This window comes from Psammomys obesus, unplaced genomic scaffold, assembly GCF_907164565.1.
Source record: "Psammomys obesus unplaced genomic scaffold, mPsaObe1.curated_primary_1811, whole genome shotgun sequence".
In the NCBI taxonomy this organism is placed as follows: domain Eukaryota; kingdom Metazoa; phylum Chordata; class Mammalia; order Rodentia; family Muridae; genus Psammomys; species Psammomys obesus.
This window is the reverse complement of record NW_026592481.1, coordinates 4255263-4273494: the sequence shown is the minus strand read 5'-3', so window position 1 is coordinate 4273494 and position 18232 is coordinate 4255263. Positions and strand designations below refer to the sequence as shown.

Below are 18232 nucleotides of genomic sequence, written 5' to 3'. Positions count from 1 at the left end.
TGGATGCATGAGACTCTGGGATTAGAGTTAGAAAAACAGCTTTCAAGGCACAGCAAATGTTATGTGTTTCAAGGTCTTCTTTCCCTTTGTCCCCCAAGTTTCATCTAGTGTACCCAATACAAATAGCAGGGTACCACAGCTTAGCAACCTAAGTGTTAAGAATCGGGAATCTTGTATTGTGAAGTGTAAGAATGACTCCCAAGCCTAGGAGGAAGTTACTATCTCTCTTCTGTGAGACTTTCTGCTGTAAAAAAAAAAAAAATCCTTAAAAATTTTCTACAGCAAAGGCAGTCATCCCACTCTCAAGAGCTACAAAAATCTGAGCAATCTGTGGAAACTTACTGGTCAATGCACATGGTTCCTGTCTCCACCCGTGGGTCAGACTAACAGTGGCATAGAAAATTCAGGTCACCAGCAGGCTTTCTAGCAGTTACAGTAGAAGCAGACTCTTACCAAGCACCGAATGACCCTTATGTCAATGAAGTATGGAGGTAAAAGAAGTTTGCAAGAAAGCAATGAGATTGTTACCAAGACCAACCTCCCCATTACACCACATGTTAAAGTCAGTTACAACCACAGGAAAACTAACATAGATCAAGAAAGTCCTACTTATAGATTTTCCCCAAATAATCCAAAGCTGTTAAAAAAATATCTTTCATGGTCTCAAATAAGCCTGGATGTAAACTCAAATATCAGCAATCTAATCTGCACCAAAGTAGTTTGAAGAGCATGGGCGAAAAAGGGCTGGGGAGATGGTTATGTGGTAGGGGCATTTGCTATGAAAAGAAGAAGGCATGAGTTCAAATTCCCAATATACACCTAAATGCTACCCATGATCATAAATGTTTGCTGTCCCATGTTTGGGGTGGAAATCAGCAGATTCTTGGAGTGCAATGGCCAATCAGCAAGCCTAGCCAAAAGAGAAAGCTTCAGGTTCAAGGAGAGACACTGTTTCAACAAATAACATTGAAACTGATAGAGGAAGACACCTCAGACTCTACATTCATGCTTAATGCATACACATAAGTACACAAATACACCACATAAAAATGTGTGAGAGATGGGCTGGAGAGATGGCTCAGAGATTAAGAACACTTGCTGTTCTTCCAAAGGTCCTGAGTTCAATTCCCAGCAAACACATGGTGGCTTATAACTATCTATAGTAATATCTGGTGTGCAGGCAGAATGTTGTATAAATAACAAATAAATCTTTAGATAGACAGATATCTAGATAGATAGAAAGATATCTAGATAGATAGATAGATATCTAGATAGATATCTAGATAGATAGATAGATAGATAGATATCTAGATAGATAGATAGATAGATAGATAGATAGATAGATAGATAGATAGATAATGTGTGAGAGAGTAGGCTGAATCTTTAACTAACCATTTTTAATTATAAGCTTGCTGCTATTGAAATAAAAAGAAGATAAAATTCGGTATTTTATGCCACAGAAATTCGGATTGTTTTGTTTTGTTTTGTATTGATTTGTTTTTTTTTTTTTTTTTTTGGCTTGCCATCTGCAGTCTAGACATTAGCAATGCAGTAGTTAAGTATGAGAACCAAGACCTGCCCCAAGAGAACTTAAATTTTAATGAAGAAAATAAAAAAACAAACATCTTAGAAAAGTAATTGTTTTAAAGACTCATATGTAATATGAAAGTCGTAAATAGAATAATATAAAACAAAATTGACAGGTGTACATGGACAATTTTAGCAGAAGACAGTATTTCAACTTATATTTATGTGGTCTTTCTAGATATTCTGGCTTTCCCCTTTCCAACAAAAAAGAGAAAACACTTTCATTTCAGATTTGATCATACATGTTCAGGGTGGTATGACTATAGACATATTTTAATTTTAGTATAAAACTTTCCAGCATTTGGGTAGAAGTTATAATTTCATCTCTTTAATTATTAAATACTTAACTTCAGACATCAACTACAGATTTTTTTCTCAAGAGCATTAAAGTCCATCCTTTACAGTTTATTGTTTGAAAAGGCATGATGATGAGTTATTTGATAAGAGTGACTTCCAGATTTATTTTAACAATGTGATTTGACAGGATGGCCCAAGAAAATAGAAAGCATCATGTCTTAGGCTAGTTTATTTTCTATAACAAAGAAACTTCAAAAAATGGTGCTGGTCTAATTGGATGTCAACATGCAAAAAAGTGAAAATATATCCATACTTATTACCCTGCACAACACTAAAATCTAAATGGATCAAAGACCTCAATATAAAAACAGACACACTAAACATGTTAGAAGAAAAAGTGGAGAAGAGCCTTGAACTCATTGGCACAGGAGACAACTTCCTGAACAAAATACCAACACTTCACCCTCTAAGATCAACAATTAATAATTGGGACCTCATGAAACTGAAAATATTTTGTGAAGCAAAGAACACTGTCATCAGAACAAAACAACAGCCTACAGACTGGGAAAGGATCTTCACCAACCCTATATCTGACAGAAGGCTGATATCCAGAATATATAAAGAACTCAAGAAGTTAAACAGCAACAAATCAAGTAAGCCAATAAAAAATAGGATACAGAGCTAAACGGAGAATTCTCTCTAGAGGAATACAGAATGGCAGAGAAATACTTAAAGAAATGTTCAACATCCTTAGACATCAGGGAAATGCAAATGAAAACGACCCTGAGATTTTAACTTACACCCATCAGAATGGCTAAGATCAAAAACTCAAGTGACAACACATGCTGGAGAGGATGTGGAGAAAGAGGAACCCTCCTCTGTTGCTGATATGAATGTAAACTTGTACAACCACTTTGGAAATCAATCTGGTGCTTTCTCAGACAATTAGAAATAGCGCTTCCTCAAGATCCAGCTATACCACTCCTAGGCATATATCCAAAACATCCTCAGGTATACAACAAGGACATTTGCTCAACAATGTTTGTAGAGCTTTATTTGTTATAGCCAGAATCTGAAAGCAACCCAGATGTCCCTCAGATGAGGAATGGATACAAAATTTTGGTACATTTTCACAATGGAATACTACTCAGCAATTAAAAACAAAGAAATCATGAAATTTGCAGGTAAATGGTGGGACCTAGAAAAGATCCTGAGTGAGGTGTCCCAGAAGGAGAAAGACACAACTGGTATATACTCACTTATAAGTTGATACTAGATTTTTAATATAGGATAATCATACTAAAATCTATACACTTAAGGAAGACGATCAAGAATGAGGACCCTGGGTAAGATGCACAATCTTCATTCAGAAAGACAAATGGGACTGACATTGGAAGAAGGAGAAAACAGGAAACAGGAGAGGAGCTTATCACAGAGGGCCTCTGAAAGACTTTACCCAGCAAGGGTATCAAAACATATGTTGAGATTCATGGCCAAACTTTGGACAGAGTGCAGGGAATCTTATGAAAGAAGGAGGAGATAGAAAGACCTGGAGGGAACAGGAACCTCACAAGGAGAGCAACAGAACCAAAAAAAAATCAGGGCACAGAGGGTCTTTTCTGAGACTAATACTCTAAATAAGGACCATGCATGGAGATAACTTAGAACCCCTGCACAGAAGTAGCTCACGGCAGCTCATTGTCCAAGAGGGTTCCCCAATAATAGAACAGGGACCGTCTCTGACATGAACTTATGGGCTGGCTCTTTGATCACCTCCACCTGACTGTGGAGCAGCCTTACCAGTCCACAGAGGAAGACAAAGAAGCCAGTCCAGATGAGACAGGATAGACTAGGGTCAGATGGAAGGGGAGGAGGACCTCCCCTATCATTGGACTGGGTGAGGGGCATAGGAGAGGAAGAGGGAGGGAAGGTAGGATTTGGAAGGGGATGGGGAGGTAGTTACAGCAGGGATACAAAGGGAATAAGCTGTAATTAATAAAAATAAAATTAAAATTAAAAATTCTTTAGAAAAAAGAAACTGATTGGGCATGGTATAAAGAACAGAAATATATTTTTCACACTTCTGTAGCATAGCCTAGGAAATCACAGATCAAGATGTATGCAAGTGATTACCTTAGTTCTCTGTTTTCAAGATGGTGCCTTAAAGCCTATGTCCTCAAACAGCAGAAGAGCACAAAAGGCCAAACCCATTCATTCAGGCCCCAATTTGCAACACCTGACCACCTCTCAAAAAAACTATATTGGAAATTAAATTTCCAACATGTGAAATTATGGACACATTCAAGCCACAACATGCAGTACTCAGGCTGTGTACCTGAATGTATGCTTTATCTTAGGATGCTAATTCAAAACTAAAAATAACAGTGACCATGCAAGTACGATTATAGGGAAGGGAAATGGAAGAAGTGGAAAGAGTGCTGGGGGAAATGAATTCCTAAGACCAGAGCCCCAAGACTGGTGAATGTCAAAGATGTGTGGAAGGCCCTGTTGTCTGACAATTCCTATTAGTATCTGATTGACAATGTCAAGAAGTGACAAATAGTATCTCAAAATAAACCCCCTTCCTAGTTAGGCAAAATTGTAACACAAGCTTTGATTGTGTGTTTTGAAGACCATTTTAGTAAGAATAAGCCAGAAGGAATGAGATCCCACTGGTACTTAAGGAAGGAAAAAGGAGCTGCCATTGCATCAATAACATAGGCCCAGAGAATGCTTGGGAAGGTTGAGAAACACTCCCCTACTTTCCGCCCACCCCTATTCCTCCCCATTGAAGCAAGTGACAAGTTTTATTTATTTATTTTTCTTTTTTGGTGTATATAGGTATATGTGGTATGCATGCATGTGTGTATAGGTGAACATATATATGTATATGTATATATATACATATATATTCACTAGTGTGTGCATATATATGTTTATGTGTATGTGCTTGCATGTGCATGTGTAAGCCAGGGGTTGACATTGGGTGCCTTCCTAGATTGTTCTCCACTTTAGTTCTTGGGGCAGGTGTATCACTGAAATCCAGTTCCCCAATCAGCTATGTAATCCAGGCCAGATTGCCTCAGGACAGCCTGTCTCTGCCTCTCAAGTACTGGAATTAGAGGTGACTACCACACTTGATTGTTATTATGTGGGTTCTACAAATACATATTCTCCTATTCAGGCTCTGAAGGCAAGCATTTACCTACTGAGCCACCTTCCAAGCTCGTGTGGTAAGGTTTAGGACAGGACATAGTGTCTTTTAAAAGAAGCAATCTTCTTAGAGTGGATTAGCCCTAACATAAAGATGGTTTTGAAATAAAAGATAAGATTCAAACAGTTTTGTGGAGATGCAATACTTCTGAAAAAAAATTTCTTTACAAAAAAAAAAAAAAAAAACCTGTAGGGATGTGATTGTAGTTGAATGATAGAGCATTTGCCTAGCACATATGAGTTCCTGGCTTCTAATGCATACACCACAAAAATACTGGCAACCAATGAGGATAAGTTCTAGAACTGTCAAGAGGATCCTAATGACTTTTGAAACATATTTATATGGCAGACTTAACTTTTTTTTCTGATATTATCAAAATGTTTCCTTTTTAATGTGATTAAGAACTATGTAAAAGTGCTACCTTTGGCAGCACATATACTAAAACTGGAACTATAAAGAAAAAAAATAGGATGGCCCATGCACAAGGAAGACACATATATTTCTGAATAGTTCCATATTAAAAAAAAAAAAGAATCTGAGCTATAGAATATACAATGGAAGAAATAGATGTAGACATCAAAGAAAATGTTAAATCTAAAAACTTCCTGAAACAAACCATCCAAGAAATCTAGGACAACATGAAATGAGAAAACGTGAGAATGATGGGAATAAAGGAAAAAGAAGATTCCCTTCTCCAAGGCCCAGAAAATATTTTCACATAATAATTGAAGAAAATTTCCCCTATTTAAGGGAGAGGCCTAAAAGTATACAAGACACCTACAGAACACCTTATAAATTAGACCAGAAAAGAAAATCTTCCCACCACCTAATAATCAAAACAGTAAGTATACAGAACAAAGAAAAAATACTAAAAGCTGCAAGGAAAAAAATTATCATGGCAAATCCATGAGAATCACACCTGACTTCTCAACAGAGACTACGAAAACCAGAAAGGCCCGAAAGGATATCATGCAGACCCTAAGAGAACACAGATGTCAGCCTAAGCTACTATATCTAGCAACATTCTCAGTCATCATAGGTGGAGAAAACAAGATATTCAACAACAAAAACAAATTTAAACAATACCTACCCACAAGTTCAGCCTCACAGAAGATAATAGAATGAAAAATACAAACCAAGAAAGCTAACTACATACAGGAAAATACAGGAAATAAATAACCTCACTACAGCTAAACCAAAAGTAGCCAACCACACGAGCGTACTACCACAACCAACATCAAAATGAAAGGATCTAACAGTCACTGGTCATTAATCTCTCTCACCATCAATGAACTCAACTATCCAATGAAAAGACACAGACTAAAAGAATGGATTTGTGAACAAGAACCTACAATTGGTAGCATACGAGAAACACACCTAAGTCACAAAGATAGACATTACCTGAGGGCAGAGTGCTGGAGGACAGTTTTCTAAGCAAATGGACGCAAGAAGCAAGCAGAGGTAGCCATTCGAATATGTAATGGAGTAGATTTCAACCGAAATTAATCAAAAGAGATGGGGAAGGATACTTTATACTCCTCAAAGTAAAATCCCATCAGAAAGACATCACAATTCTGAACATCTATGCCCCAAATACAAGGGTACCCACATTTGTAAATGAGACATTAATAAAACTTGAACCATACACAGATTCCCCACACATTACTACTGAGAGACTTCAACACCCCACTCTCAACAAAGGAGAGGTTAAAAAAACAGAACTTAAACAACAACAACAAAAAAAAAAAACATTGAAAGTGACCCATGACATGAATCAAATGGACCTAACAAACATCTGTAGAACCGTTTAGTTTACCCAATCACAAAAGAATTTACCTTCTACTCAGCACCTCTTGGAACCTTCTACAAAATAGACCATATAGTTGGTCACAAAGCAAGCCCTGTTGAGGAAAATTGAAATAATCCTCTGCATCCTATCTGATCACCATGAACTGAAGCTGGATATCAACAACAACAAAAATAGCAAACAGCATACACACACTTGGAAACTAAACAACTCGCTACTCAATGAAGCTGGGTCAGGGAAGAAATAAAGAAAGAAATCAAAGACTTCCTAGAATTCAATGAAAATTAAGGCACAACATACCCAAACTTATAGGACACAATGAAAGCAGTGCTAAGAAGAAAATACATAGCACTCAGTCCGTTCAAGAAAAAATTAAAAACAACTCATTCAAAAAACTTAAAAGCTCACTTGAAGCCCTAGGAAAAAAAAAAAAGAAGAAGCAGATACACTTAAGAGGAGTAGACAGCTGCAAATCATCAAACTCAGGGCTGGAATCAATGAATTAGAAACAAATAACACAATTCAAAGAATCAATGAAACCAAGAGCTGGTTCTTTGAAAAAATCAACACAATAGATAAACCCTTAGTCAAGTTAACTAAAAGGCAGAGAGACACTACCCAAACAAACAAAATCAGAAATGAAAAGGTGTCACAATAGACACTGAAGAAATCCAAACAAGCATTAGGTCTTACTTCAAAAGCCTATATGCTACAAAATTTGAAAATCTAAATGAAATCGACAATTTTCTTGATTGATTCCAATTACCAAAGCTGAATCAAGATCAGGTAAATAAATTAAATACTCCTATAACCCCTAAGGAAATAGAAGCTGTCATGAAAAGTCTCCCATCCGAAAAGAGCCCAAGGCCATATGGTTTCAGCACAGAATTCTACCAGATCTTCAAAGAAGAGCTAGCACCAATACTCTTCAAACTATTCCATAAAATAGAAACAAAAAGAACATTACCAAATTCATTCTATGGAGTACCAGTTACCTTTATACATAAACCTTACAAGGACCCATCAAATAAAGAGAGTTTCAGGCCACTTATGAACATTGATGCAAAAAAAGAAAAAAAAAAAACTTAAAAAAATATACTGGCAAACCGAATCCAAGAACACATGAAATATATCATCCACTATGACCAAGTAGGCTTCATCCCAGGTATGTATGCAGGATTAGTTCAATATATGAAAATCCATCAATATAATCCACCATATAAACAAACTGAAATTTAAAAAAAAAAGCACATTATGATCTCCTCAGATGCAGAAAAAGCATTTTATAAAATCCAATATTCACTTATGTTTAAAGTCACAGGGAGATCAGGGATTCAAGGAACTTACCTAAACATAGTAAACAAAATATACAGCAAGCCTATAGCCAAGATTAAACTAAATGGAGAGAAATTTAAATCAGTCACACTGAAATGAGGGACAAGACAAGGCTGTCCACTCTCTCCATATCTCTTCAACATAGTACTTGAAGTCATAGCTAGAGCAATATGACAATTAAAGGAGATCAAAGGGATACAAATTGGAAATGAAGAAGTCAGTGTATCACTATTCACAGATGATATGACAGTATACATGAGTGACCCCAAAAATTCTATCAGGGAACACCTACACCTGATAAACACCTTCAAAAAAGTAGCTGGATACAAAATTAACTCAAAAAAAAAAATCAGTAGCCCTCCTGTATACAGAAGACTGAAGCGCTGAGAAAGAAATTAGGGAAACAACACCCTTCACAATAGCCACAAAGGACATAAAGTACCTTGGTGTAACTCTAACTAAGCAAGTCAAAGACTTGTATGAAAAATACTTCAAGTCTCTGAAAGAAGGAAGAGATTACAATATCAGAAGATGGAAAATCTCCGATGCTTTTGGCTCAGCAGGATTAACATAGTAAAAATGGCCAATTTACCAAAATCAATCTTCAGATTCTATGCAATTTCCATCAAATTACCAACACAATTCTTTACAGAACTTGAAACAACAACTCTCAAATTCATATGGAAAAAGAAGAAACCCAGAACAGCTAAAACAATCCTGTAAAATAAAATATCTCCTCTAAGTATCTCCATCCCTCAGCTCAAGCTCTACTATACAGCAACGGAAATAAAAACTCCATGGAACTGGCACAGAAACCAACTGGTGGATCAGTTGAATCAAATAGAAGACCCAGAAACAAACCTACACACTGATGGACACCTGATTTTGACAAAGATGCCAAAACCATACAATGGAAAAAAGACAACATCTTCAACAAATGATGCTGGTCTAACTGGATATCTCCAAGAAGAAAAATGCAAATATTTCCATACTTATCATCCTGCACAAAACTAAAGTCCAAGTGGATCAAAGACTTCAACATAAAATCAGACACACTAAATGTTAGAAGAAAAAGTGGAAAAGAGCCTTGAACTCATTGTCACAGGAGACAACTTCCTGAACAGAACTACAACAGCACAGGCTCTAAGATCAACCATCAATAAATGGGACCTCATGAAACTGAAAAGCTTCTGTAAAGCAAAGGACACTGTCATCAGAACAAAATGACATACTACAGACTTGGAAAGGATCTTCACCAACCCTATATCTGACAGAGGGCTAATATCCAGAATATATAAAGAACTCAAGAAGTTAAAAAGCAACAAATCAATTAATCCAATTAAAAAATGGGTACAGCCCTAAACAGAAAATTCTCAGTAGATGAATACTGAATGGCAGGAAAACAATTAAAAAAATGCTCAGTGCCCTTAGTCATCAGGAAAATGCAAATCAAAATGCCCTGAGATTTCACCTCACACACATCAAAATGGCTAAGATCAAAAACTCAAGTGACAACACATGCTAGAGAGGATGTAGAGAAAGATGAACCCTCCTCCATTGCTGGTGGGTATGTGCTACTTCAAGATCCAGCTTTAACACTCCTAGGCATATATTCAAAATATATTCATGTATACAACATAGACATTTGCTAAACCATGCTCATAGCAGCTTCATTCATAATAGCCAGAATCTGGAAACCACCCAGATGTCCCTCAATTTAGGAATGGATACAGAAACTGTGGTACATTTACACAATGGAATACTACTCAGAAAGGAATACTATTCAGCAAAAAACAAGGAAATCATGAAATTTGCAAGAAAATGGTAGGAACTAGAAAAGATCATCCTGAGTGAAGTATCCCAGGAGCAGAAAGACTCACATGGCATATACTCACTTATAAGAGGATATTAGACATATTATATAGGATAACCATGCTAAAATATGTACACCTAAAGAAGCTAAGCAAGAAAGGGGAACGCTTGGTAAGATGATCATTCCTCATTCAGAATGCAAAAGGGATAGACCTCAGAAGATGGAGAAAACATGGAACAGGACAGGAGCCTACCACAGAGGGCCTCTGAAAGACTCTACCCAGCAGAATATTAAAGCAGATGCTGAGAATCATAGTCTAACCTTGAGCAGAGTGCAGGAAATCTTATGAAACAAGGGGAGACAGAAAGACCTGGAGGGGATTGCAACTCCACAAGGAGAGCAACACAACCAAAAAATCTGGGCACATGGGTCTTTTCTGAGATTGATACTCCAACCAAGGACCATTCATGGATATAACCTAGAACCCCTACAAAGATGTAGCCCATGGCAGCTCCAAGTGTTTTTACTAGTAAGGGGAACAGGGACTGTTTCTGACATGAACTAGGTGGCTGGCTCTTTGATTACCTCCCCCTGAGGGGTGTGCAGCCTTACCAGGCCACAGAGGAAGACAATGCAGCCAGTCCTGATGAGACCTGATAGGCTAGGGTCAGATGGAAGAAGAGGAGGACCTCCCCTATCAGTGGACTGTGGGAGGGGAATGGGATGAAAAGAGGCAATGAGGGTGGGACTAGAAGGAAATGAGGGAGGGGACTACAGCTGGGATAGAAATTGAATAAATTGTAATAAATAAAAAAATTAAAAAATAAAACATACAACAAGGGATTATTTATAAGTATTATTTGTAGAAGACAAATATAAGGCATTAATTTGGAATTTATATCCAATGTATGACCTTATACATTTAATTTATGGGTTTTGCGTTGTTATTTTGTTCTGTAAATATTTAATCAATTGTTTAGGACTTAAAGGAAAACATTTTGTTATAACCATTTTATCCTTTCATTGAGATCCAATCTAAGTGTGAATTTCTTCATATACACTTTATCCTTTCATTCTATCAAGCTTGATAAGAGTGTGGCTCTTTGAATAAGAGAAAACTGAAAGAAGTTAGCACTTGAGATGTAATCTGGGGCTTAAAAATTCATTTACAAATATATTCTGGTTTTAACATTTGGATTTAAGAACAGCGATCCTTCAAGGTGGCTAAGCCATACTATTTTGGAGCTATATTTATCGTTAACAAATGTGAATGTTAACTGGAGAAAACATGAAACAACCTCATTGCATTGTGAGAAGAACAATTGTAATGCCTGATTTATCATCTCTGTGGTAAAACTTGATTGGTCATCTTTTGTTAATCAGCTGCTTTAGGTTATTATTCCTTAAGTCAATAGGGGCACTTGATTCAAGGCACAGATCCAAGCAGTTCTCCCAACAGTCTTAATCTATATTTTCTATTCCAAATTCCTCCAAATTACTATTTTAAATTGATGCAAATATCTAGTTTTGCAACTTTAGTAATTTTTTTCATTGGGAAACAAACTGGGAAATCACTCACTCCTGGGGTGCTAAGCAAAGGGATGATAGGAATGCTGATGACTTCCCTGAAGGGAATGTTGTTTTTCTTGAGCCATTGCCAATTAACCTCCCCCATAACATAAACTGCCAAAATATCAGTGGTCCAAAGAGGGGCGGTCGGGTCCTGCTTCTTCCCCAGACTATCAGCATCTAGAAGCAATTCCTTGCATGGGTGCTTCTTCATCCTGATCCTGAGTGACAGCTCTGAGGATTAGACTTAGGTCCTTTGGAGCAATCACTTTATGCACATTAGCCCCCTGGGGCGATGAACTCCAAAACCTCTTTTTTTTTTTTTTTCTATCCTTGGCTCTATCCTGCTCTCACAAAACCTTAGTTAACCACTGTACTACACAGCCTTTCTTGGATGGTAGGCTATCAAAAGAAAATAAAACAAAACACCAAACCCTACAGCAATATGATGTATATGGTAATGAAGGTCTTTAGGGTAGTGTGCAAATTCCAAGATCCTTTAGAGCTGAGACTTGAAGACCTATTTTCTCCTTTATCATTGAGACTTCACATTCTCATCAGCAGACTCTTGCTTACAGTAGCACATATGATTATTTTCCTGAACAAAAAGCATGTGTGTGTGTGTGTGTGTGTGTGTGCATCCATTAAAAAGAAGTCCCTCACAATTTCAAAATGAAAATCCAGACAAGATTTTCCTTAATCAGGCAAAAATTCCTGCTTAGTGACTGGAAAGAGAGAAAGACAGAAGGAAGGAAGAAAAGAAGGAAGGAAGGAACAAGGGAAGGAAAGAGTAAAAGCAAAAGCAGAAGAAAGACCATCTGTCCTCTTTCTGTGCTCCTTTGGAGCTTTTTCAACTCACTTCCTTGTTATCTTTCTGAAGGTATTGTTCTGTTACAATAGAAGTTATTCATCCCATGGATTGTGGTACACTTCCTTCTATGGAATACTTTGGCACAAGAAAGAACTGCTCCATTTCTAGTAAAAGACTTTTAATTCTAACCCACAGATCTGAAGGTGAAAGCTACTCGGAGGAAGAAAATGGATGGAAGCCATATTATTATGAGAGCATTGACTAATAGTGTGTTATTAAATACCTCATCTGCAAACATATTCTCTCTTGTGCATACATGTTCTCTCTATAAGCAGTCCATATATACATAAATGTGTGGTAATCATTAATATCCAAAATAAAAAGGCACTAGTGCTCTGCTCATTCAAGACAATGGCTTTGATAATAAACAGCATCCAAGAAATAAGTCAGATGATAGAATTGATTTCTCTATGGGAATTAAGATAACAATAAATGTACAGTGAGTTCTTATTTGATTGAAATTCTCTGGAAATGTAAGAGTTCTGGTTGATTTAATTTTCTGGTTAACTGAACCTTAAACATGAAAACTTTTCTTTTTAATCTTTACAGAAATGTGTCTAAAATACTTGACTCCACCCACTTTTACTCATTTAGGTTCAAATCAAGTGCTGGTTCTCATTTAAAGGCTCTTAGATGATTCCAAATTTTATTTTTCCTTTCAGATCATTAACTTTTTTTTTCATTTCAACATAGAGACTTCAGAGACTGGTTTGAATGTATAACTATGTTCATGCCCATCTTCACATTAATTATACAATCATCTTTATATTTTACAAATGTCTCAGAAAAGTGTAACAGAAATTATGATTAATAAAATGGCTCATTTTTAGACAAAATTGGGGTAAGGTTAAGGTTCACAATGATTGTATTCTAAAGGAAATTAGTAAAATTTTCTTTATCTAATGTTAAATAAATATTTAATATAATATATTAATATACTACTTCTAATGAATTTTATTGGCATGAATTAAAGACCAATACTGGAACATCTTTAAATATATGTTTAAAGAGTATATATATATATATACACATATATACATATATATGCATATGTAAACACATAATAATATGTATTTCATTGAGAGAGTATTAATATTCAGGTTTGCTTGTGAGAAAATGTTAGTGTTTAGGTTTCCTTGTGAAATATAATGACAGCTGAATAGCCCCAGATATCCTCTTTTCAACAGTGCATCTATAACCACTTTACCCTAGGGCCCCCATTCCAATTTCCCACAAAAGTCTACCCTATGCTATCTTGAGCTACCAAATACTATCACCATATCAAATTAAATTAAATTATTACCAAGAGAAAGAGATTTCTGAAGATACATGAGGCTTCCTAACTTTTGGTAGCGATTTATATAGAAGAAATTCCAGCCAATGCAATGCAGGGGAATGCCTTTGAAAATGTCAGCTAAGATCACTGCCAGCTGTACAAATCCAAGTAGCTTGTAGAAAGATCAGACCAGTAAGACTGAAAGACTGAGGCTCGTATTCTCTCTCTTATTCTTTCTTCCACTCCCACTCACTCTCTTACACACACACACACACACACACACACACACACACACACACACACACACCTCTTTTTTAAGGGATGCAGATATTAATTACCAAAGCAACAATAGGTAAGTTTATTTTGAGTTCCTATTAAGTGTCAGAAGTTTTATTAAATACCATGTACATGGTAGAGTTTTCATAAACACTTTTATAAAGAACTGAATGAAGGTGTAGAGCTTAGCATACCTCACATCTAAACTGATAAAAGATCTACTTATAGGGAAATGAATGATGTCAAGTTAGGTGGCACTGTTGGTGTTTCTCAATAATGACTATTTTGAAACTGGTATAGTTGTTATGTCCTAACTTAGAACTCTATTGTAAAATATAAATAATTATATTTATATAATTATTTTATTAACTAATATGACTTGGGTGTAAAATTATAACAAATTTTGAAAAATGCATGTATTAATTATACATTTAAGATTTCATATATCATTTTGTTTTGGGGGTGTCTTGATAATTATGTTGCTCAAATGGGCCTCAATTTCATAGTCCTCCAGCCTCTTATATCTAAGAGTTGGGATGAAATGCATGTACTGTCATACTTGCTCTATTTTAGATTTCAAAGTAGAGCTCAGTATAGACTTTGGAAAGACAAGATGAATGGCTTGTTTTCTTGTTTATTGTATCCTTCAATCTGTGTTGTCTGCCCCCCCGCCATGCAGCATTGTCCTAAGGAATGTAATGATCCCAAAACATAGTCATTTTTTTTTCTAAGAATTCTGCAAGGACTCTTATAGACTAAACACTTAGACAGGCCAGAAAATACTTTGTAATTTTGAGTTAAACAAGGTGAAAAGTTCCCAAGGTTGACTGATCTCCAACATCTGTCATTCCAGTGATTTCCAGGTTAACTGAATGCATACAATGTCTAGGGTTACAAAATCTGTACAAGTAGCCCCATCATTTAAAATATTTTGTTGTTTTAGAAATAAAAGCAGCATGAGGGAGTACTGTAGATAAGAACATGTATGGGTGTATTATATATTAAATATTTACCTATAAAACCACATTACCTTGACATAAATAATCACTTGGGGAGTAGATAGTCATGTAAAAAACAAGGAGTGCGTTAACAATACATTATATTTTCCTTTTTATTTCTTGTTTTGAAACATTCTTTCACATTACCATAGCCAGCATATATATCACCTAAATTTGTTGTACGCAAGCCCTATGTAGCCAGATTCATTTGTCCCATTCTGCAAATGAGGAAACTGATGCTCAGAGTTTTGGGGACTTTTCCCAGGGCCACATAGTTGGCATGGGGCACATTTCAGTACAGAATAAGGGTTTTTGTGACTCTTAAAATCACCTTTAGCAGTCATGAAAAATGTTGTTCCTACACTAGGAACTTTGGTACAGGAACATAAAGAATATTTGAACTGTAGGATCTACTATTTAAAAACTAGCATAAAAAGACTAGTAGTACCCAGGCATAGTACTACACGCCTATAATCCCAGCAGTTGGGGAGTTGGGGAGGCAGAGGCAGCCGGATCACTGTGAGTTTGAGGTCAGCTTGGTCTACAAAGAGAGTCCAGGACAGCTAAGTCTACAAAAAAAAAAAAAACTAGTAGATTTCCCATGCTAAGGGATCCCCATTTTCCCCTGCCAAAGAAAAAAAACCTAATAGATTTTAAGGGCTCCCCATTTTCCCTCAGGACAGACATCTGGAGAAAAGCAATAAGAGTGTCCTTTAAGCATTTGGAATTTAGATTTAGGAGAAAAACCCAAGACTAGATTATTTCCATGAGTCCACTCACTTATATCACCTAAATACTCCAGTTTTTATGTTACTACTTTGTCATCTATTTGTTCCACTCAGTGAACTGATCTCTCAGTTAGCAAGTTCACAAAAGAAATTTATCAGTTATAATTAATGTCTACTAGAATAGATGTAAATATTTAAAAACACAACAGTTCCATGCACATGTGATTACTATTTTATTTTATGAAATACTGAAAGTCCACTTGTCCATCCGATTAATTATAACCTGCTCCCCACTCTGACCTGTATAGGATTCCTCTTGAGAACAAGGTTCTCAGAATGGAAGCAGCCTACATTCCAACTGGGCTCTAAGGTGTCTACTTCACAAGCCTCTCAATAAATGTAACCTGACATTTTTCTAAGACTTGAGAAAATTAATGAATTTTAAAAGGGGGTTTAAAGACTCACCACAGCAAAGCTCTACAGTAACTACTAAAATATCCAAACTAAGGGGGTTTGGGGAATACTAAAACTTTGTTATAAAAGAAGAAATACTTCTTAGTATTTTTTTTTTTTTTACAGAAAATAGTACATGTGCATTCAACCAGCATTAAGAGGAATGAATAGTAAACTTGGAGGCTGCCCTCTAGAGATCTAAGACATGAATGAGCCATGTAAAATAGTTCTTTTGCTGTATGTGAATGACTGAGTTTAGCTTTCCCATTCATCTTAAAGACAAAACAGAGAATGGTTAACTTTTAAATAGAACTTTGCTTTACACAATACACTATGCACTCATTTATCACAGTCTCCCACGCATGTCACCTAGAGAAGGGATAACCAGTATTCCATAGGATGATCCTTCTGATCATTTTCTTGTACATTTCAAGTACAAAAATGGGATCATACTTTCTGTTTTGTTTTGTTAGTTACTAGTTTAAATATAATATTTTTATGTTCAAAGGCTCTTCTGTCCTCTCAAGATTAATCTTAAGTACACTTTAGGACAACTGAAGCATTACAACCACTCCACAAACCAAGTAGAACATATAAGGCAAAGAGTTCATAAACAGCAGAATGTGAGCAATCCGCCCAGTACAACACATGCTGTCAGTGGAAAGTAGTTCTTAGTGGCAATCAATCTTACTCTTTTATATAAAAGCATAGACATACAAAGATATGCAGTATACTCGGGTTCTTAGAAGGTTTCATAGAGGGTAGAATTAGGAGACAGTTTTGAGAAGTCCCTTTCGTGGGAAAATATGTGCTATGAATTGTTGCACTACAGCCTTATCGACAAACTGGCTAGTGTCTCCTGAGGAGGCATGTGCTGGATAAGATGCTGGTGACCATATCACAAAAGCCTAGGATCAAGTGAGTTGGCATCACAATTCCTAGCTCTTGCTCTGTGCTGCCTTCTTATGCACACTGTGTCTATAAAAATCTTCAGATGGCCCTAATCTCTAGAGCAGTAGTTCTCAGATTTCCCAGTGCTGTGACCCTTTAATAGTTCCTCATGTTGTAGTGACCCCTAACCATAAAATTACTTTTGTTGCTACTTCATGGCTATAATTTTGCTACTGTTATGAATCATAATGTAAGCATCTGTGTTTTGCAATGGTCTTAGCGGACCCCTGTGAAAAGGTCATCCAATCTCACTAAGGGGTCGAGAATGCAGCTGTAGAGCTTCTTGACATCAATACCCAGAAGGTGGTCAGGGAGGAGAAGGGAATGCCAGAATGTGTGGCTTTCCTTGAAGGAATAAAGCTAGTATCACTTAGCTCAACTTCTGCTTTTCACTCTAGGTGACAGGTGGGCCAATTTTTCATAGCCATGCAAAGCAACAGATGAAAATCCTTATGGTAAGCCAACTTTCTAAAAGATGTTGTTCATTACTTCTGGAACCTGCAACTATTATAAGATACTACTCTCTGGATTATGTCATGTTATGGTGCACAGGCAGTACCAGGAAGGGACATAAATGGTACAGGTAGGCCCAGCTTGATCACATGGAAAATTTCAAAGCTGTGTGCTTTCTCTCATTGACAGCAGGAGAATATAAAGAGGTGTTGTGTTTGAAGGACTCAGTGCTGTTGTTGCTTCAAAGGCAGAGACTGAGAAGGGATGTAGATGACCTGCAGGATCCCAGCCAACAGTTACAAAGTAGCTCACAGACTTAAAACATTAGGAAAATAAATGCAGTCCACAACTGAGACCCTGGCAAAAGACTCATCCTTAGGGCCTCCAGGGTAGAGCAGTAGAGCATAGTTTGGCTAAATTTCTTTCTTTCCTTTCTTTCTTTCTTTCCTTTCTTTCTTTCTTTCCTTTCTTTCTTTCTTTCCTTTCTTTCTTTCTTTCCTTTCTTTCTTTCTTTCCTTTCTTTCTTTCTTTCCTTTCTTTCTTTCTTTCCTTTCTTTCTTTCTTTCCTTTCTTTCTTTCTTTCTTTCCTTTCTTTCTTTCTTTC

The 18232-nt window shown here is 36.5% G+C and overlaps 1 protein-coding gene and 1 non-coding gene across 2 annotated transcripts in view; one reads left to right on the top strand and one right to left on the bottom strand.

Annotated features, from left to right (window-relative positions):
• Mid1 (midline 1) overlaps nucleotides 1–18232 on the bottom strand; it is a 200429-nt gene that overhangs the window by 156873 nt on the left and 25324 nt on the right. The gene's annotated exons all lie outside the window — the stretch shown is intronic.
• LOC129681463 (U6 spliceosomal RNA) lies at nucleotides 5513–5620 on the top strand. Its single transcript, XR_008720849.1, has one exon. It is a non-coding gene; the product is annotated as a U6 spliceosomal RNA (small nuclear RNA).